This window comes from Salvia splendens, chromosome 22 (genome assembly GCF_004379255.2).
Source record: "Salvia splendens isolate huo1 chromosome 22, SspV2, whole genome shotgun sequence".
Lineage (NCBI taxonomy): Eukaryota > Viridiplantae > Streptophyta > Magnoliopsida > Lamiales > Lamiaceae > Salvia > Salvia splendens.
Window position 1 is genome coordinate 4,884,052 of NC_056053.1, and position 23,431 is coordinate 4,907,482.

The 23,431-nt window shown below is 44.2% G+C and overlaps 1 pseudogene; it reads left to right on the forward strand.

The window, feature by feature from the left end:
• Nucleotides 1–1,804: 1,804 nt before the first annotated feature.
• Nucleotides 1,805–23,422, forward strand: LOC121786623 (annotated as a pseudogene).
• The last annotated feature ends 9 nt before the right edge of the window (nucleotides 23,423–23,431 follow it).

Consider the following 23,431-nt stretch of genomic DNA (forward strand, 5'->3'; position numbering starts at 1 on the left):
GCTGATGGTGCAACATCGCATTGCCACAGTCAAGAGAAGAAAGCAGAGGAGTAGTCCTCGGTTTGTCCGGCCGAGGGGGAGAGGACTACCACAGCTGGAGAAACCAGAAGGAGGCGGCCTCGTCGGAAGGAGGTGAGATGACTGAAGAGAAGATTGTCTCAACTAGGCTCTAAACTTGGGTATCCGATAAGTGTTTCCGCTGAACAGATTGTCTCAAAGAAGAGAAGATTCAGAAAAGGCATGGCCATCGTCAATTGGAGAAGAGAAGGAGAAAGGAGGCGGGTGTTGACGTCTTCTCAATTGTGTTTCAAGAAAAAGAAAAAATTGGGCCTAGCATTATTGGGCTCAAGAAGGGAAACAATGAAATGAAAAATGGGCTCATAGTTTGAGCTGGAATGGGCTGAGGAATGGTCAAAAAAAGGCTCCTAGATACGAGCTAAAACTGTCTAAGATGGCTCCTGGATACGAGCTAAAACTGTCTAAGATGGCTCCTAGATACGAGCTAAAACTGTCTACAATGGCTCCCGGACATGAGTAAAAACTGTCTAGATTAACTCCTTGACACGAGTTAAAACTGCCAATCAAAAAATTAAAGAGCTCTATGACACGAGTTAAAACTGTCAATAGAAAATTGAAGAAACTCCTTGAAATGAGTTTAAACTTTCAATGATGAAGAGCTCCTTGATATGAGTATAAACTATCAATGAAGAATTGAAGAAGCTCTATGATACGAGCATAAACTATCAATGATGAATTGAAGAAACTCTATGATACGAGTATAAACTGTCAATGAAAATTGAAGAACTCCTGAATACGAGTATAAACTATTTATCAAAAGTGAAGATCGTGCAAGTTAAGTGTCGAAAAACTCGATACTTAACTTGAGGGGGAGTGTTGGAAATATAATATGAGAGTCTCAAGAATATTGGAAATGGTCACTTTAGAGTTTCAAGGAATATAACATTAATAGTGTTATAGTTCCAATTGTTTAGTTTCTAGGTACATTTGCCTCTCTACTCCTATAAATAGGGATGTACTATGTATCACAAAGGATAATTCAAATCAATAACAATGTAGTCTCCAAAGTTCTCTAGTGTCTTTTATATTCCGCATTTTACTTTTCAACATTTACTACTTCCATCCCAACAAATCACGGTATTCCCTTATCTTTCAAGAACACAGTCTGCAACTCTCATCACGATCACACTCACAAATTTCTCAAAGGACAATTACACTTCCTCTTCGTGCAAGAGCTCCCATCACATAATTTGCAAGGTTTGATATCAACTTCCAACCCAGAGTTCAAAGAGTGGCTGTTAATTCTTTCAACAATCAACCAAATTCAAAGGAATTTCTAACAGAGAAGCCGATTCCCTGTTTGCACACCACTTAACTTCTCAACGAGGTATACTCCCTTCCCTTTCGATTGCTGTTCTCACACAACCATACCATTACAAGTCAATCGGAACTCAAAACTAAATCAGCAACTAAAGCAATTAACCCAATCAATCGAATACCCGCTGTAATTACTCGAAAACTCGCAAAGAACATAATTTGGTAAAGAGAACTTATCTTGCGGGGTGGTTCGGGTTGGTTTAGGGGCTGTTCCGTTTGAAATCGGGGCTGCGGTGTTGTTTTGGGGCTGTCTAACCATGAATCGGGGTTGTCCGGATGATAACGGAGCAGTAGACAGCAGCAACAGCGGGTCGGCGACCACCCCCTCTCGCGCTGCAGCAGCGATTCCGCCGAGGCGACAACAGCGGCGGTGGCTGGCGACGACTGATTCGGCTGAACAGTGGCAGCAATGGCTGGACAACGACCGCCTTTCCCTCTCGCTGCAGCGGCGTTTTCGGGCAGCGGCAGAGATGGGCGAAGCGGCTACGGAGTGCAGACGGTGATGGGGAGCAGCGGCGTCGATTCTGGTGGAGCGATGTTGCAAGTATTTCTAGCTAAGTAAATAACCTATGTGTTGGTTGCATGTGACGTCGTTTCAATAAGAGTGGAAGAGAAGAAGCATGCCAACTTAAGAATCGTGAAACCGATTTTGTCATGTGGGGAGAGTAAGGATACGATGCTGATGGAGTACGTACTAAACAAGCCCAACAGCAGTAAAGCCCATCAGCCTAAAGCCCAAGAAAGAGTATCAGTTCGGCATGACTAAAGAGTATCAGTCCGGCATGACTAAAGAGTTCAGTTCGGCACAACCAAAGAGTTCGGCCCCAGCCTACAGCTCGGTAAAAGCCAACCAATCAAACTCTGCTCTCAGGTCGGCATCAAGCTCTACTCTCAGATCGGCAAAAGCTGCTCGGCAATAATTCAGCAGTTCGGTCTCAGTATTTGACCGAACTAGGAGATAGTGGACTCATGCAGGATTTCCACCTCCACTACACCCACGATCTATTTAGTGGTGTCAAGCAGTCATTAACTCATGCAGGATAGTGGACCCATGCAAGATCGCCACGATCTCCACGACACCCACTACCTAGTAAATGGCTGCATGCCACGATCTTGGTTCAATGTATAAATAGAACCTAGATCAGATAGATAGGGTTAAGTTCGTGAGACTCTCTCGCTTTCTAGAGATCAAATACAAAATAGCAAGTCTGTATTGTAAGCTGTAAGAAAACAGATCAAGCAATACAACTCTGCCCTCATTTCTTCCCGTGGACGTATATTTACCTCAGTAAATCGAACCACGTAAAATCTCTGTGTCGTGATCTGTATTTTCCAGCATTCATCACCGTCAGAAATTCGCAGATTCATCACTGGCGCCGTCTGTGGGAACCAGAGAACCAAATTTGTGATAAAGCGAGTTTTTGACCCTTTTTCCACCCCAAAAAAATGCATACCAGATCACGTAACACCCATAATACCGTTCGTGATAACCGTGAGGAAGCTAGTCCAGCTCGCAGGTCTGAAAAACGGCCTCGGGAGACATCTACCTCCGGTTCTCACGAAGAAGGAACAAGCCATTCCAGGAGTCATCGCACAGAGTCTTCCCAGCAGCCCAATTTAAATGAAGCTGTCAAGCTGTTCTTGGCCGAGAAGCAGGAGGAGTTCTTAACCTTCCTGCAGAAGAGCCAACAGCCGGAGAAGACAACGGCGGATTCTCCCTCCTCATCCAGACATGAAAGTCACTACCGCAGTAGTGACGTGTCTTCCAGGAGAAAGAATCCTCAACCCCGACATGTTCCTGTTCCTCCTCGGTACCGGAGCCACAGGAGAACTCCATCTCCTCCGTACCGAAGAGATGTCGGGTTCGCCATGTACGGAGCATTAAAGACTCCGTTCTCGGACGATATCACCCGAACTCCTTTGCCGCGGAACTACCGGACACCGTCAATGACTTATGACGGGCTAGTGGATCCTCATGACTTCTTGGGACGCTATCAGTATAATATGGCGAACCAGGGTCTCAATGAGGTCCATATGTGCAAGCTGTTTCCCGAGTTGCTTATCGGGAACGCGAGAAGGTGGTTCGACAGCCTTCCTCAAGGCAGCATTAGATCCTACCGAGATCTAATGGATGCTTTCCACAGGAGGTTCTTTCAGAAAGCGGAAGCCCGGATCACTTCGGCTCAGCTGCTTTCTATACGTCAAGGTCGCGACGAAAAGATCAGCGACTTCATGACGAGATTCCACAAGGAATGCCTACAAGTAGATGATCTCAACGATCTACTTGTCATTTCGGCATTCCAAAATGGAATCCTGCCCGGAGCTCTCTACAGAAAGCTCGTGGAATGCAGTCCGCAAACAGCTCAAGAGATGTGGGACATTGCGGACCAGTTCGCCCGTGCCGATGAGGCAGACCGTCGAAAACGGTCTTTAGACAGCTCATCTAGAGGAGACGAAAAGAAGCCCGATCATAGCGATCAGATGCTTCCTCGCCGAACTCCTTTTGAAAGAATTCAAAGGGCACCGGTACAAGGCAGATTGGGGCCACGTCTCAATCCTGAGAAGCCGCCCGCTCAGTTCGTACCCTTAAACAAGTCAAGAGCGGAAATTTTCGAACTACATTCCGATATGTTCGAAAAACCAAGGCGGATGACGAAATCGGCCGCGCGCCGACCTCAGGATCAATATTGCTCCTTCCATCAAGACTACGGTCACGATACCGAGGAGTGCCGACATTTGGCTGCAGGTATTGACGCCCTTGTGAAAGCAGGGACATTAAAAAAATACCAAAGCAAGCAGCCGAAAAGAAACAAAAAGCAGGGAAGTGCGAACTGCGCTCCTCAGGATCCGAAAAGGCAACAGGATCCCGAAGACGATAACGAGCCGCAATATGATGGAGTAATCCTAACTATTGACGCTCTCCCTGCCGAGAAGACTAAATCGTCTCTGAAGTCATAGAGCAGAAAAAGGCTTTTGACGAGCTCAAAAGTTATCTAGCCGAGCTTCCTATTCTCTCTGCTCCAACCGAAGCCGAAGTAATTTTCTTATACTTAGCGGCATCCGATCAAACCATTAGCGCGGTGCTTGTACGAGAAGAAGGCCTAAAGCAGTTTCCCATCTACTTTACAAGCCGAGCATTAAGAGGTCCAGAAACAAGGTATCAACCTCTGGAGAAAATTGCTCTGGCGTTAGTAAATGCAGCAAGGAGACTGCGGCCATACTTCTATGCTCACAAGGCATGCGTCTTAACCGATCTGCCTCTTCGGCAAGTTTTGACCAAGCCAGAAGCATCAGGCAGAATCGCCAAATGGGCCATAGAGCTGGGAGAACACTCAATCGAGTATCTACCTCGGAAAGCCATCAAGGGACAAGCCTTGGCAGATTTTCTTGCAGAAGCAAAGTTCGATCAAGCAATTCCTGTTATTGCCGAACAGAAGAATTCTGCCAATGCCGAACTAGCACAGCCCTTGGAATCCGAAGTAGAGCCGCCGGACTGCTGGAGCGGATTCGTAGATGGAGCTTCAAACAAGATGGGAAGTGGAGCTGGTATTTTACTTGTCGCTCCCGACGGACACGAGGTAACCTACTCACTTCGGTTCCTATTCCCCACTACTAATAATGAAGCCGAGTACGAAGCCCTCCTGGCCGGACTCCAGTTAGCGCAAAGTCTGCTCGTCAAATCTCTCAAAGTCCATTGTGATTCACAAGTCATAGTAAATCACATGTTGGGTACAAGTGAAGCTCGTGACGAGAGAATGAAGAAGTATTTGGACAAAGCGCAAAGCATCAGCCGAAGTTTCTCCTATTTTCGGATAATCCGCATTCCCAGAGCGGAAAATAGCCGAGCAGATACCTTAAGTAAGTTGGCCTCAAATCCGAGCTCAAAGGCGGAAGAATTAATGCATCGAAGCATTGATGAAGCCGAGGTACATTCAGTATCCAGCTTGCCGAACTGGATGACGCCGATCTTACAGTATCTGGATCAAGGACAATTGCCCGAGGATAAGAGAGAAGCTCGGAAGATCACGTGCCGAGCACTTCGGTACGAACTTCATGAAGGAGTCCTCTTTAGAAAGTCTTACCTCCAGCCGTTATTGCGGTGCGTAGGACCAGAAGAGACGGACTACATCCTCAGAGAAGTTCATGAAGGATCGTGCGGCAGCCACATCGGAGCTAGAGCTTTAGCTAAAAAAGTTCTAAGATGGGGATATTATTGGCCAACCTTGGTACAAGAAGCAGTGCAGCTCGTCAAGACATGCCCGAAGTGCCAAATCCATGCAAATATCCCAAGGATGCCGCAGACCGATCTATCCACTATGCAAAGCCCTTGGCCTTTCATGCAATGGGGCATAGACATAGTGGGACCACTTCCTCAAGCTCCTCGGCAAATGAAATTCCTAATCGTTGCCGTGGACTACTTTACGAAGTGGGTGGAAGCTGAACCATTAGCTACGATAACGAGCTCGAAGGCATTGGATTTCGTCTGGAAGAACTTAGTGTGCCGATTTGGCATACCCCACATCCTCATCTCGGATAACGGGACTCAGTTCACCGACAAGACGTTCAAGAATTGGTGCCAAGAGCTGAATATTCAACAGCGGTTCACTTCGGTCTCTCATCCACAAGCAAACGGACAAACGGAGGTAACAAATCGTATCCTGGTGAAAGGGTTAAAAGCTCGGTTAGAACAAGCCAAAGGACAATGGGTAGAAAATCTCCCTCAAGTCCTATGGTCCTACCGAACTACACCCACAACCTCCAACGGTGAAACTCCGTACAGTCTGGTGTACGGCACTGAAGCCGTAATTCCGGTGGAGATCGGCGTACCCAGTCCCCGAACTCTAAATTTCTCCTCAGAAATGAATGACGACGGACTGAGAGCCGAGCTAGATCTTGCCGAAAAAAGAAGAGAATTGGCATGCATAAAAGCAGCCAAGTACAAGGAGCAAGTAGCCCGGTATTACAACCAAAGGGTGAAGAAGCTGCAATTTCAAGTGGGAGATCTCGTTTTGAGAAACAACGAAGTAAGCCGAGCAGAAAAGCTGGGCAAGCTCGAACCCACATGGGAAGGTCCGTATCGGGTGTCAGAAGTCCTCGGCAAAGGGTCTTACAAATTGGTTCACATGTCAGGAGAACAGGTACCCCGAACATGGCACATTTCCAACCTCAAAAAGTTCCATTTGTAAGAGACAGTCCGGTCAGTCAGTCTTGAGTCCTGTTCGGTCAATGTGCTTTATTTGGTTTGCTGGGTCTTTGTTTCTCTATGTGCTTTTTATGTCTATATGCGTTTTGTCTGTCTATGTGCGTGTCGTCTCTTACAAATGTTACTGAGGTATCTTGTTCTTCGAAGGCTGATCCCCTTCTTAGAACATATATAAGCCAACGATTGTGAGTCAAAGCTTCTACAGAAGATACAAGACCACAATTCAGCTTAAACAAGCAGTTCGTCTGAAACGAGCTGCAACAAGCCAACGATTGTGAGCCAAAGCTTCTACAGAAGATACAAGACCACAATTCAGCTTAAACAAGCAGTTCGTCTGAAACGAGCTGCAATAAGCCAACGATTGCGAGTCAAAGCTTCTACAGAAGATACAAGACCACAATTCAGCTTAAACAAGCAGTTCGTCTGAAACGAGCTGCAACAAGCCAACGATTGTGAGCCAAAGCTTCTACAGAAGATACAAGACCACAATTCAGCTTAAACAAGCAGTTCGTCTGAAACGAGCTGCAATAAGCCAACGATTGTGAAGTCCAAGCTTCTAAAGAGGATACAAGACCACAATTCGGCTTAAAAATCAAGCACTTCGTCTGAAACGAACTGCAACAAAAGTCCGATTCACGCGATAAAACTTGCCTGAATTAGGACAAGGGAAAGTCCGATCCACGCGATAAAACTCGCCGAATTAGGACAAGGGAAAGTCCGATCCCCAAATTAGGACAACGGAAAGTCCGATCCGAGCGATAAAACTCGCCAAATTAGGACACAAGCTTAGTCCGGTCAAAGATGTTTATTTCATCAGACCAAAGACGAGTCCGGTCAAAGATGTTTATTTCATCAGACCAAAGACGAGTCCGGTCAAAGATGTTTATTTCATCAGACCAAAGACGAGTCCGGTCAAAGATGTTTATTTCATCAGACCAAAGACAAGCCCGGTCAAAGATGTTTATTTCATCAGACCAAAGACGAGTCCGGCCAAAGATGTTTATTTCATCAGACCAAAGACGAGTCCGGCCAAAGATGTTTATTTCATCAGACCAAAGACGAGTCCGGTCAAAGATGTTTATTTCATCAGACCAAAGACGAGCCCGGTCAAAGATGTTTATTTCATCAGACCAAAGACGAGTCCGGCCAAAGATGTTTATTTCATCAGACCAAAGACGAGTCCGGTCAAAGATGTTTATTTCATCAGACCAAAGACGAGTCCGGTCAAAGAAGAGTTCACTTCATAAGACCGAGGACAAACATCAACTTACCCCGTACCTTTATCCAGAATGCCGAAGTACTTCACTTCGCTTTCCGGGGGGGGTAGTGATGGAGTACGTACTAAACAAGCCCAACAGCAGTAAAGCCCATCAGCCTAAAGCCCAAGAAAGAGTATCAGTTCGGCATGACTAAAGAGTATCAGTCCGGCATGACTAAAGAGTTCAGTTCGGCACAACCAAAGAGTTCGGCCCCAGCCTACAGCTCGGTAAAAGCCAACCAATCAAACTCTGCTCTCAGGTCGGCATCAAGCTCTACTCTCAGATCGGCAAAAGCTGCTCGGCAATAATTCAGCAGTTCGGTCTCAGTATTTGACCGAACTAGGAGATAGTGGACTCATGCAGGATTTCCACCTCCACTACACCCACGATCTATTTAGTGGTGTCAAGCAGTCATTAACTCATGCAGGATAGTGGACCCATGCAAGATCGCCACGATCTCCACGACACCCACTACCTAGTAAATGGCTGCATGCCACGATCTTGGTTCAATGTATAAATAGAACCTAGATCAGATAGATAGGGTTAAGTTCGTGAGACTCTCTCGCTTTCTAGAGATCAAATACAAAATAGCAAGTCTGTATTGTAAGCTGTAAGAAAACAGATCAAGCAATACAACTCTGCCCTCATTTCTTCCCGTGGACGTAGATTTACCTCAGTAAATCGAACCACGTAAAATCTCTGTGTCGTGATCTGTATTTTCCAGCATTCATCACCGTCAGAAATTCGCAGATTCATCAGATGCCATGTTAGCTTAAGAGAGAGAGGGGAAGGAAGGGAGAATATAAATAGAAGTAGCGGCTTTTTTTCAATTGATTCATGAAAATGGTGTGTGCGCTGAGCGCTTGGGCCAGGATCGTGGATCTTTAGCATTTACCTTGGTTACTTCTATCTTGTTTATCGTTATCAATTCCTGTTGTATCGTTCATTTCTTTATCCGATGATTATCAATTCAATATCATTCGATTTCTGCATTTTGTCTTCGTAAATTGTTGTTTTGGTGTGCTCTCTGGTTTTGGTGTGTGAAGTGTGGAAGAAGTGTTGCAATTACAGTTGAGATTGAGCTGAAATCGCAACAAATGGTATCTAGAGCCAACGTTCCTCGGAAAATGACGTCGTTGACGCGATTGACGGAGGCAGAGAAGTTAGAGTTGGAGTGGGAGAGTCTATGGGAGAGGATAGAGGCATCTTTCGGCAAAATCCAGCGAAAACAAGAGGCGAAATTAGATAAGGTACTGAGGTCACTTCAAGACCTGCGCTCGACGATGAAGGCAAGGGATGCGAGTTCCGGCAGCTGCAAATCACAAGTGGAGCTTCCTAAATTCTCCGACAATCTGGATTTTTAGAAATTAATCGATGTTGATCGAGCAATTGCTGATGAGGATCTAATGGAGCAACATAGCATTAGGGGACATGAAGAAATGGATACAACCTTGGAGATCAGAGTGGAGGATTGCGCAAGAGTGTCGAAGGAAATCAAGGATATTCAATTTTTGGAGGTAACGGTGACTCCATTGCAGAAAACAGAGGAGATGAAGATATTTACGTCTGTGCCTCACAACGGGAAATCAACGGAGGTGAAGAAGGGGAGGGAATTGGAGCAGGATAAACTCAAGGGGACTGAATGCCTATCACATGCTCGACAAAATGCGCTAGTGAGTGAGCTGACTGTGGGTTTACCTATCTCGACATATTATAGCCTGTCACTATCGTGGCTGCTCAATTGGTTTCTGAGGCCTACGGTGAAGCTGAAGTTCGTGGCTCAATGTGATGATGAGCTCTACGAGGGGTTTGATGATCGTAGTAAGTGTTTTGTTGGGTATGGGGAATCTAGCATCTCCGATGCTAGAGAGCATTCGGGAATTGAGTGGGAAAAGGGGTCTACATTGGTGCAAATGCAATCTGATCAGAGGAGTGGTGATCCACGACTTGGTCTATTTGATGGAGTGTTTTCCCTGTCAGATTTCGAAGGTAATGTGTTTGAAGTGTCAAGGGGTTTAAAGAGGTCTTCATTTGGTGATGCTTTTCGTGGTGCTTCACGAAATATGATGAATCTAGTTGATGAGAGGGATGCTTTTTATTTACCTATTGTAGTTCAGTTGATGCATATTATGTTATGTTGTGGTTCGCGACCCAGAACAGCTCCGAAAAAAGTGGGGTAGGATTCTCCATGCGATCAAGCGGTTCGCGTCCATATACGAGAACAACCTTCGCCACGCTGAGAGTGGCCGCAGCGCAGCAGATGTCAAGAACCTGTCTGAGGGGCAATACCACACGGAGGGCTGGCCGAAGTTCACCTTGTGGGAAGAGTATCTTGTCCTCGCGGATTGTCCGATATTCAGGTCGATCGTGGCGAACGAGGTGGGAACAGCTCCTGGGCCAAAGCGCACAAGGCACAACCTTGCCGGCGACTACAGCAGTGGAAGCGGCTCGCACGAGTTCGAGCAGTCCGACGAGCAAGTCGAAGAGCCAGCTGATACTCACACTAGGCGACGACGGCCCATGGGACAACAGGCCTCTATCCGCAGCGCCAGAGGGGGTAGAAGTGGCTTCCGCCTATCGGTGGGCGCATCCGGATCGCGCATCCACCAATCCGCCCCAATCCCACAGCCCACGGTGCAACTCACGAGGTTTTGTTCAATACCATAGACGTGCAGTTGATGCAACAACTGCAAGACGTATGCAACAAATACGCAGGGGAAACTGGCCCGTACGTCAGGAACGTCTACAAGAGGCTCATCACTCGGATTGAGAGTCGACTGGGGTTGGTTGATAATGCGCCTGGGGATACCGCGGCCGGCAGCAGCGAGAGAGGAGGAGGAGAAGAAGAAGAAGAGGAAGACGAGGAAGCCGACTCCGACACCGAGTAGACGGTGGCGGAGTTTTGTAATTGTATTTTATTTTAATTATTCGTTGTATAATTTTACCGGTTTGCAATACAACGAATATTCGGCCCTAATTACCTCGTATTCTAGTTATTTACACTGCGATTATTTAAATTACACTTGATTGAAACTAAAAAATATTTAAAGATGAAAATTGATTATTAAATTTGGGGGCTATTGGAGGTGTCCAGTATAGTGGCGGAAATAGAATTTTGGGGCTATGTACAACAAAATTGGGGCTATGGACAAAAACTGGGGCGGGGCTATTGGGCGTGTCCGCCTTATAGTGGACACCCTAATCCTTCAGCTAATTTCAACTCAGGCAGTGGATTAGTGTATATTCCAGGAAGAGGTCAGTAACTTATTTTCTTAATACTCCATAATTTTAAATTTAATTATATGAATTTCTAGTTATAAATGTTCACGTATTTGTTGTTGAATGTTTGAGCTGATGTAAAAGTCTGGTGTGGTTTTCTTGTTTGTACTAGAACTAATATAGTACTTCTACTATGTAAATTACTTAATTTTGATCAGAGTCTCATATTGCATGCCAACCTAAAAGTATGCCTGATAATTGCGTAATCTTGAATTTCACATGTTTTTGCTAAGAGTTGGATTTCTGCTCAATTCAATGTTGATATGCTACTTGAAATCCCCTGAAATTGCACATCTAATCAACCGAAAGTGGTTTGAATATTGATGGCAACATTTGCTGGAATCCAAGCTCATTATCAAAATTAGATTAAGTTAAAAGTGTTTGAAAGATATTAGTATTATTCATTCAACTTGTTCATTCAATTACAATAGGTACGCCTCTTTTAAATAGGCCAATGGTTACATAAAAATGGCAAGATTTGCCCTAATACTCATTCCCTAATTAATTTCTTTTCCTTGCTTACCTATTTTCCTTACTTACATATTTTCCTTTCTAACACTCCCCCTCAAGTTAAGTAATGGGATTACCCATACTTAACTTTCCCAATACCTCATGGAAGCTTCTTGCATCGACAACTTTCGTGAGTATATCCGCCAACTGATCTTCAGATCTCACAAAAGGAAGTTCTACTGTCTTGGCCTCTATATTGTCCTTGATGAAATGTCAATCCACCTCGATATGTTTTGTCCGATCATGCTGAACTGGATTTTCAGATATACTGATTGCCGCCTTATTATCACAGAACAACTTACATGACTTCTGTGAGTTTAAGTTCAACTCAGTCATCAATTTCCCCAGCCACAGAATCTCAGTCAACCCACTCTTAATCCCTCGAAATTCAGCTTCTGCACTTGACAAGGCTATCACTTTCTATTTTTTGCTTCTCCACGTGACAAGATTTCCTCCCACAAAGGTAAAATATCCAGCAGTTGATTTTCTTTCATTTGGGTTCCCTGCCCAATCAGCATCCGTGAACCCATGAATCTCTAAATGTCCATGATTCTCGAATAGAATCTCATGGTTCGCTGTCCCTTTCAGATATCGAACAATCCTCAGTGCTGCTTCCCAGTGAGCTACTTGAGGTGCATGCATAAACTGACTAACTACTCTAACTGTATAAGCTATGTCGGGTCTAGTGTGGGATAGGTATATCAATTTCCCAACTAAACGTTGATATCTCGTGCGGTGAGTGGCTTCAGCTCCTTCAACTGTCCGCAGACCATGATTCTGAACCATAGGAGTATCTGCTGGCTTACAGTCCAGTAGTCCTGTCTCGGTTAACAAGTCAAGTACATATTTCCTCTGACTGATGAAGATCCCCTTCTTTGACCTTAGCACTTCTATACCCAAAAAGTACTTTAGTAATCCCAAGTCCTTCATTTCAAACTCTGCAAACAAATTCTTCCTTAGCTTGCTTATTTCCTCTTCATCATCTCCCGTGAGAATCATGTCATCTACATAGATGATGAGGCATGTGATCTTTCCTTCTCTTTTCTTCAAGAATAATGTATGATCAGAGTTGCTTTGTTCATACCCATACTTCTTCATTGCCTCAGAGAATCTCCCAAACCAAGCTCTAGGTGACTGCTTTAGCCCATATAGGGTTCGTTTTAGTTTGCAAATCTTTCCTCCTTCGAAATCTCCAACAAATCCAGGTGGTGGCTCCATGTAAATGGGCTTCTTCAGTTCCCCATGTAAGAATGCGTTTGTCACGTCGAACTGATGTAGTGGCCATTCCCTGACTGCCGCTATTGAGAAGAGCACTCGAATAGTACTCATCTTTGCTACCGGTGAGAATGTTTCAGCATAATCAACTCCATAAGTCTGAGTGTATCCTTTGGCCACAAGTCTCGCCTTATACCTTTCAATCGACCCATCTGGCCTCCGTTTGATAGTGAAGACCCATCTGCATCCCACAGTTCGAACTCCATTAGGTTTAAGACATACTTCCCATGTATTGTTCTTCATCAGAGCCCGCATTTCTACTAGCATTGCTTCTCACCAGTGAGCAATTTTCATAGCCTCCTCGGCCGTATATGGGATTTCTTCTTCTTCGTAAAGTGCTGCTTCAAACGCCCTAGCCATCTCTGTTAGATTTGCTTTAGCCAGATTCGCCATAGAATATCGGCTTCTACTAATCCTCTTAGGAATGTATCTCTTAGCCGGGACCCCACGAGTAGTTCTGTTGAGGAGTATATAGCGGCCGGTATCACCATCAATTGCTGCATTCTCATTCTCGTCTACACCAAAAGTGTCAGGGGTAATAACTGTATTATCTGAGCTAGTTTCAGGAATTACCTCAGATATCACTGGAGGAGGACTCGATTCTGGCGTGGGCGGTTGAGGAGGCTCTACAGCAGATGTGACTGACTCGGCGGTGACACTAGCTTGTTCTGTTGGTTCCACGATCGAGATACTTGGATGTGGCATCGGCGAACTGAGGGGTCCAATTTTATCACTCTCCCCCTGAACAACACCCTCCCCCTGAATAGCACTCTCCCCCCGACCCCGAGGTTGGGTGTGATAGAAGTACTCACTTTGTAGAAAATTACAATTCATGCTTGTTATAACCTTCCTAGACCCCGGGTGATAGCATCGATAGCCCTTCTGATTTATCCCATACCCCAAAAAAACACATTTTATTGCACATGCAGAAAATTTTCCTCTTTCGTATTTCGGTACATGCACATAAACGGAACAACCAAAGATTTTGAGCGGAAGTGTGAGAGGTGGGGGAATATCAGTAAGGGATGCGAGAGTATGCAAAGGAGTTTTCATACCCAAAATTTTTGTAGGCAAACGATTAATCAGGTAGACAGCAGTGGCAACAGCTTCAGGCCATAAAAATTTAGGAACATTTGAATAAAAAAACAGGGCTCTCGTGACCTCTAGGATTATCCTATTCTTTCGTTCAGGAGTGTAAGGACAAGTAGTTTGATGAACTAACCCCTTTTCTTTAAAAAAATCGGTCATGTCTTGTTAACAAATTCCCTACCATTATTGGATCTAAGAATTTTGATCGTGGTTTGGAATTGCTACATACGTTCGAAGTTGGCTAATCCCCTTGTCGCAGCAATTCACAGGTTGATGTTGGCATCGGTCAATTTCGACCTAGATTCCGTGGAGATGTCGCCAATATGTTTCTAGCCCGTGTTCCCTTGCACAATTCGGCCTGCCTTTTCCTCTAGATCATACAACAGATATGGATCTGCAGTACTTTCGAATGTAGTTTGTAGGCTCTCCCACAGAGCTTGCGCGGTTTGGTGATGTGCAAAGTCGACAACAATTTCTGTTTCGACGTTGTCAATTATCCATGAGAACACTGTCATGTCGACTTCCTCCCATTCTGTGTACCCCTTCATTCCAGGTTCCGGCGGCTGCGGCGTACCGGTGATATACCTGTTTGCTCGTCTTCCCACGATGGCTACTCTCATCGGCCGTTTCCATAGAGGATAATTCATCCCGTTGAGTTTAACGGCTAGAGTAACATTCTTACTCATCTTTAATCGTGTCTCCTCCATATTTGGTTTCTCTTCATCGTCTGACATGTTGCAGGTTGGGAATAACCGCCTTCTTGGTCGGGAAAGGTATTAGGCTATGATGATTTTGTTCTGAGCCTTTGCTCTGGTACCATGTTGAAAGATATGAGTATTATTCATTCAACTTGTTCATTCAATTACAATAGGTACGCCTCTTTTAAATAGGCCAAGGGTTACATAAAAATGGCAAGATTTTCCCTAATACTCATTCCCTAATTAATTTCTTTTCCTTGCTTACCTATTTTCCTTACTTACATATTTTCCTTTCTAACAAAAAGTTAAGTAATGCCAGCAGATTTGAAGTTCGTTATTGGTGTGAAAGCCGGAATCTATTATCCATATGTTTCACTCCGATGATTATCTTGATTTCTTTGCAGATCAAAGTGGGACATTTCCGCCTATAGTGAGCAGGTAGCTTTATATCTTTTATCTTGTAGTACTTATTAATTTTGTGCTTCCTTTTGCTGTTTTATGCACATTTATGAGCATATTATGTAAAAGTCTTATACTTATACAATCTTTTTCATTTTTTTGCAGCAAAGGTGGTTTGGTCTTCTCCTCTTAAAATGGTTTCTGCTATCAAGTATATTATTCATCTCTGAAATTGTTGTTGATTTTTTATTTTATAACTGCTGGTTTTCACTAATTTAGGACTATCTAGTGGCGCCATTGCTGGGATAGTGATTGCAGTAGTAGTTGGGGTAGTGGTAGTTTCTGGTTGGGTATATGTAGTGCTGCGGAGGAAGAAGAACGAGGAGAAGATGAAGTTACTCTCAGCATCTGAAGGTCAGTTGCATTGAACTTGCTGTTGCGATTTCCCAGATCGTTGAATTGGCAACGTGTGGTCTAGTTGTGCTTGCTTGCAAATGCTTTCCGTTTGAGTTTAGGCTGATATGATTTTGCTGAAAACTAGTAAAGTGATGCGGTTATGAGCAAAGAACTTTAGCATGTTGTTGGCTGCATTGCTATTTTTTTCTATTGTTTGTGGATCACAAAAGAAGATTTTTTCTATGTATGTTTGTGAGGTTCATGGTGGTAATAATTTATGTAGATTGATAGAAATTACTCCCTCCGTCCCACAAAGATTGTCCCATTTTTCCATTTCCGTCCGTCCCACAAAATTTGTTACATTTCACTTTTTTTACGTAGTGGACCACATATTCCACTGACTCATTCATACTCACATTTTATTATAAAACTAATATATAAAAGTAGGACCCACATTCCATTAACTTTTTCAACTCACTTTTTATTACATTTCTTAAAATCCGTGCCCGGTCAAAGTGAGACAATCTTTATGGGACGGAGGGAGTACTATGATTGAGTATTTGAAGGTTAAGTTGGCGGATTCGATTGGAAGATTTTTATCTTTACATCTTATTGCTCAAATTAAACTGCCCCTTAATTGCTTGGTGAGCCGTATATAGCTCTGCTGGTTGGTTATTTACATCTGCTTGATTAGGTACCGACGCCTCTAATTTCAAACCACAAGATTCTGGTAGTACTCGCGCTAGTGCATCTCCAGCTCTTGGCATTACTGTTGAAAAATCTGTTGAGTTTTCATATGAAGAACTTGCTAGCTCAACCGAAAACTTCAGCCTGGCTAATAAGATCGGTGAAGGTGGATTTGGTGCTGTTTACTACGCTGAGCTTCGAGGCGAGGTGAGTATATTTGATTTTATTTCATCAACCCTAACCTGAAAAGAAGTCTGAAAGTTGTTAAACAAGGGAAGATTGAGGAGTATTAATTATGCTAAACAAGGGAAGATGGAGGAGTATCAATCACCAATGATACTGCAGAAATCATGGAATAGAATTAGAGGAGTAGATTGATAGCATTAATAGTATTCCATATATGAATATTGTATGACACCTATAAAAAGGGGAAGCATATGTAGAACATAATCATCAAGGAATATACAATAAACACTTATTCTTCTCTATTTTTCCTAACCATGCCCGATATCCATTTGAAGATGGTATCAGAGCAGGGGTGAGACTCAGAGTAGTCTCATCACTGTCTCGGACCAATCCCGAACCCTTCGACTAAAACCCGGCAGATCCTGCCAAAACCCCAAACCATGTCAGAAAGCAATGAACCACCAAAGCCATCGGAAACAGAGCAATTTGCTCGAATGTTTGCCGAATTCATGCGCACAAGTATTGCGCACAACCAGAGAGAAATAGTTACCACGGATGCCTCACCAAACCAAAAATTTGAACCCCACAGAATCGATTCATCACCGTTAGTTATCGGAGAAAAACTAAACGGCGAAAACTACTCCACATGGGCCGTCGTCATGAAGGCGGCAGTCAGCGGAAGGGGATTGATATCTCACCTCACGGGAGTTCCAATTCCCCCCGCAAGGACCGACCAAGCCTTCGAGAGATGGCAGCAGGCAGACCACTGCGTTTTTACGTGGTTGATCCAAAATGTCGAACAAAAATTAGTCAGCCGTCTGACTCAGTATCCAACGGCGAAAGATATATGGACGAGTTTGGAGATCACATATTCAAGCGGAGGAGACAAGATTCAAGTGTACGACCTGTACGCAAAGGCAATAACGTTAAAACAGAAGGAAGAATCCCTGGAGGATATATGGACGACGTTGAATGATCTATGGATCTCCATTGATAGGAGACAACCAAATCGGATGAAATACACCGAAAACATTGAGATTTACAACCAAGAGAAACAAGAACAAAGGCTGTTCCAATTGCTCGTAGCCATAAGCGGCAAATATGAAGGCATAAAGAAAGAGATATTGAGGCAAGAACCACTTCCCTCAGTGGAGGCCGCATATGCTGCCCTCCGGCGAGAAGACGCCAGATCCGCAGTCCTACAGATCGGAGACTCCGGCGCACAGGGGATTGGGGCCGGGTTGGCAGTAACCCAGCCGTAGAAAACCCCGGCAGCACACCGCAACCCCCCTCAACGAAGCGGCGAGAATGGCGGAAATTGGAGCAGACGACCGGAGGAAGACAAGTCGAAAATGTTGTGCACTCACTGTGGGAAGCGAAAGCACACACGAGAGACGTGCTTCGAGTTACACGGCTACCCGGAATGGTGGCAAGAAAGAAAATCAAAGCACCACTCATCTCCGACGCCATTCAAAGGGGGTCGGGCAGCTGCAGCCGTGGCCGGAGGTGAAGGAATACCTGCCGCCGCCGCTACTACCAACCGGAACGGAACGGAGGGAGCGGCGGTCGGGACAGCAGCGGTCGGGACAGCGTCAATCGCCAGAGGAGAGGCCGAGCCGGATGTGGAGGCGGTAAACCTAGACGGAGGTACTTTTAGGGTTCGAGATTTAATCTCTAATCCTCAAACTTCTAATTTATTACCCCAGAAACCCCACATCAAAAATATTACACAAATTCACCCCCATGACCCTGGAAAACCGCAGAAACAACCCTCAACTCTTAAAAATTCCCAAATCGACCCCAGAATCTCGAAAAATGCCAAACCTAATCCTAAAACTTCAAGATATCCCCAAACAGCCCATATATCTTGTGAAAATAGATTTCAGGTCCTCGAACATCTGCCCACAGCTTAGGCCCTATCAGCCTCCTCCGGAAATAAAATTGACAAATGGATTTTTGACTGTGGAGCTACCGATACGATTACTTATGATATTGCTGATATTTCTAACATGCATAGGGCACCAAAAACTCATATCCAAACGGCCAGTGGAGAATGTACTTCTGTGGAAGGAGCAGGAACTGTCAGAATTTCGCCTGCTTTGACTTTATCCAACTGTTTATATGTTCCTTCCATGTCACACAAATTATTATCAATTAGCCATGTGACAAAAGAGTTAAACTGTACTCTCCTGATGCAACCCAACTTTTGCCTTTTGCAGGATATCAGAACAGGGGTAATTATTGGACGTGGCACTGAAAGGAACGGGTTGTATTATGTGGACGAGATAGATCAACAGGGAACTGCCTTGCTTACTCGTGGATCGTCCGAGAGGGAAGCTTGGCTCTGGCATCGCCGCTTAGGACATCCATCCTCGGGTTATTTAAAAATTCTCTTTCCTAAATTTAGTCAAGAAATGTATTGTGAAACCTGTGTGTTGGCCAAAAGTCATAGACACTCTTATAAATCCAATAACACCCGAGTTGATTCATTGTTTTCTCTAGTCCACTCTGATGTGTGGGGTCCATCTCCGGTTATAGGGGGACAAGGGTTTAAATACTTTCTTCTCTTCATAGATGATTGCTCTCGCATGACATGGGTCTACTTTATGAAACACAAAAATGAGGTCTTCGATCATTTTAAACACTTTTACACCCTGGTACAAACCCAATTTCAGAAAAACATACAGACCCTTAGGTCCGACAACGGGGGAGAATTTGTAAACTTGAGCATGAAAACCTTCTGTCACGATAAGGGTCTAATCCATCAAACTACATGTCCATATACCCTTGAACAAAACGGTGTATCTGAGAGAAAAAACCATACTCTTCTGGAAATGGCACGTGCAATGCTAATTGAATCCAACACCCCCAGAAATTTTTGGCCCGAAGCTATTGCATCATCTGTATATCTCACAAACCGACTACCCTCTAGCACACTAAACCTCAAGACACCACTAGAAGTCCTTTCAACACAAGCACAAATTCCGTTGCCCCTAACTCTTCAGCCTCGAGTATTTGGATGCTCCGTTTTTGTCCACATCCCTAAGCATGAACGTACCAAACTATCACCTTGTTCCATAAAGTGTGTTTTCGTGGGATATGGGGCTTCCCAGAAAGGATACCGATGCTTTGATCCTAAATCTAAACGCATGTTTACCACCATGAACTGTGATTTCCTCGAAACAGACTACTTCTTTAACCGCCTTACTAGTCAGGGGGAGAGTGATAGTGACCTACTAAGTCGGTTAAATCCTTCAGCAGCAGGCCCACCTGGCCCACCAAAGGAAGTCATCAACGAAATAGTACAACCCGGACCACCGATCAGTGACATCGCCCAAGAAAACCCTTTACTGATATCCGCTGTAAGTACTCTCGATACTCCTTCTAAAGGTGGAAATATCGGTGACAATGTTCCTACATCGTATGAAACTGACCCTGGAACAGATAATGAGTCCGAACTAGACAATGGAGCTCAACCAGAAATCTGCGACTTACTAGAAGAACAGATGAATGAAGGAGTTGGAGGATACAAAATACTACCACCGAGATCCAACCGAGGAATTCCACCAAAAAGATACAGCCCTGAAATATTAGGCAAGAAGGCTAAGTACTCAATTGCAAATATGGCAAAAGGGCAACTATCCGAAATGGCACATGCATTTGAAGCAGCACTTTATGAGGAAGAAGAAATTCCCTGCACGGTGGAAGAGGCTTGGAGACATAGGCATTGGAGAGAAGCCATGCTAAAGGAAATGGGGGCACTAGAGAGGAACAATACTTGGGAAAAGTGCATGATACCAGACGGAAAGAAGGCAGTCGGGTGTAAATGGGTGTTCACTATCAAACGCCGACCAGATGGTTACGTAGAAAGGTACAAGGCACGATTGGTAGCAAAGGGGTATACCCAAACCTATGGGGTAGACTATGATGACACATTCTCTCCAGTAGCAAAGATGAACACGATCCGAGTGCTAATGTCCGTTGCTGCGAACAGAGACTGGCCACTACATCAATTTGATGTCACAAATGCTTTTCTCCATGGGGAACTAAAGAGAGAAGTATACATGGAAGCACCACCAGGATTCTCACAGGGGTACAAGAAAGGAGAAGGGTGTCGACTGAAGAAAACTTTATATGGACTCAAGCAATCCCCAAGAATTTGGTTTGGAAGATTCACCGAGGCGATGACAAAATATGGGTACAAACAAAGCCATTCGGATCATACATTATTCCTGAAGAGGCGAGAAGGCCGGATTACGTGCTTGATCATCTATGTGGATGACATGATCATAACTGGAGACGATGAAGATGAGATCGAAAGACTCAAGGGAAGTCTGTCCCAAGAATTCGAGATGAAGGACTTGGGAAATCTTAAGTACTTCTTGGGAATAGAGGTACTCAGATCTGAATGAGCGATTTTCCTGAGGCAGAAGAAGTATACACTAGACATCCTAGCTGAGACAGGACTTCTGGATTGCAAACCTGCGGATACACCAATCTTAGTTAATCATGGACTGCAGATCTCCGAGGGAGCTGAGCTTGCACACCAAGGTCAATATCAACGTCTGGTAGGGAAGCTCATCTACCTATCCCACACTAGACCTGATATCGCCTACGCCGTCGGAATTGTGAGTCAGTTCATGCATCGACCACAGAAGGATCATCATGAAGTCGCATTGAGAATAGTTAAGTACCTCAAGGGAACGGTCGGACATGGAATAATGTTCAAGAAGAATGAATTCCGAGGAGTGCATGGATACACGGATGCTGACTGGGCAAGCAACCCAGTTGACAGAAGATCGACAGCGGGCTATCTAACCTTTGTTGAAGGTAATCTATTCACTTGGAGAAGTAAAAAGTAAAAAGTAGTGGCATTATCAAGCGCCGAAGTAGAATTCAGAGGGATCAAAAGTGGGCTAATGGAAATACTGTGGCTAAGAAGACTAATGAAGGAGATTGGACTCACTTTAGAAAAGAGTCAACTCTTCTGTGATAACAAAGCAGCCATCAGCATATCCGAAAATCCAGTAGAACATGATAGGACGAAACATGTCGAAGTCGACAGACATTTCATCAAGGAGAACATTGAAAATGGAGCAGTAGAGCTACCATTCGTTCGATCTGAATATCAACTAGCTGATATTCTCACCAAGGCTGTTAACTCGAGAAGTCTCACGAGCGTATTGTGCAAGTTGAGTTTTGGAGATCTCACCACTCAACTTGAGGGGGAGTGTTAAACAAGGGAAGATTGAGGAGTATCAATTATGCTAAACAAGGGAAGATTGAGGAGTATCAATCACCAATGATACTGCAGAAATCATGGAATAGAATTAGAGGAGTAGATTGATAGCATTAATAGTATTCCATATATGAATATTGTATGACACCTATAAAAAGGGGAAGCATATGTAGAACATATTCATCAAGGAATATACAATAAACACTTATTCTTCTCTATTTTTCCTAACCATGCCCGATATCCATTTGAAGAAAAGTTCCATTGCATAATCAGTTCCTAGTGTTTGCTACAAAAGTTTCTCTTCTGTGCAGAAAGCAGCGATCAAGAAAATGGATATGCAAGCGACTAACGAGTTTCTCGCTGAGCTGAAAGTTTTGACGAATGTTCATCACCTCAACCTGGTAATTGCTCTCTTACTATTCTTTTGTGCAAATTGGTTTTGTTTGTTAGTTTCGTAGCTTGTAAGGTAGGGAAAAGAATCTACAGTGACTGTGTGATTAATCTACATATGATCGCTGCCAACAGGTGCGCCTGATAGGATACTGTACCGAGGGCTCTCTTTTCCTTGTGTACGAATACATTGAGAATGGAAACTTAAGCAAGCATCTCCGAGGATCTGGTATGGATGATGAGTTCAGACAGTAGTAGAATTTGTGGAGCACGTTTTTCTTACTGTCAAATTTTGCAGGCAGGGAGCCGCTCCCTTGGTCGACTAGGATACAAATTGCTCTTGATTCAGCTAGAGGTCTCGAATATATCCATGAGCACACGGTCCCTGTGTACATTCATCGAGATATCAAGCCAGCAAATATTTTGATAGACAAGAATTCGCATGCCAAGGTTGGGACTCTAGCATACGTATATTAGCCAAACCTAACAACTTGTTTATAAATCAACGGTGTGATTTTTTCTGCAGGTTGCAGATTTTGGCTTGGCGAAACTTACTGATGTCGGAAGTAACTCACTACCAACGGGGCGGCTTGTGGGTACATTCGGCTACATGCCTCCCGAGTAGGTTCTCCGATCCTCTTAACGTTTATCGATCCCATTTGGGCTAGTCTGACTGCTCTGCACAATTCTTATCTGATTTATTGAATAAAGCTAGTTCCAAAAATCAAGAAAATCACCAGATACGAATGATTGATTCTGCTGATCCTATAGTTGGTTGATTTAACTGCAATAAATTCCAAGAGTCCTTAGGTTTTTGACTGTCTAAAGGACTGTGAATTCATTCAGGTATGCACAATATGGTGATGTTTCCCCCAAAGTCGACGTGTATGCTTTTGGTGTCGTGATCTACGAGCTGATATCAGCAAAGGAGGCTATAGTTAAGCAAAACGGGAATGCAGCAGACTCGAGGGGCCTTGTTGCTTTGGTAAGTTGCTCGACTCTCTTAGACTTTGTTGTTGTTGTCAATGCTAGACTTGGCTATTTATACGCCTTGTTCCTGTAGTTTGAAGACACTCTAACTCAGCCCGACCCGACTGAGGATCTGAAGAAGCTGATCGATCCTAGACTCGGGGATAACTACCCGCTCGATTCTGTCCTTAAAGTCAGTATCTCTAAAAACTGTTTTTCATTTCTCTTTTTTGTGTCGTTGTAGTTTTGTGTTTGTGATCATGAGGTATCGATGTGATCATAGGTTGCACAGCTTGCCAAAGCTTGTACTCATGAGAATCCACAACTACGACCGAGCATGCGTTCGATCGTGGTTGCATTGATGACGCTGTCGTCATCGATGGATAATTGGGATGTTGGCAATTTCTACGGCAACCAGAACCTCTTGAATCTCATGTCTGGGAGGTAACACCTAGAG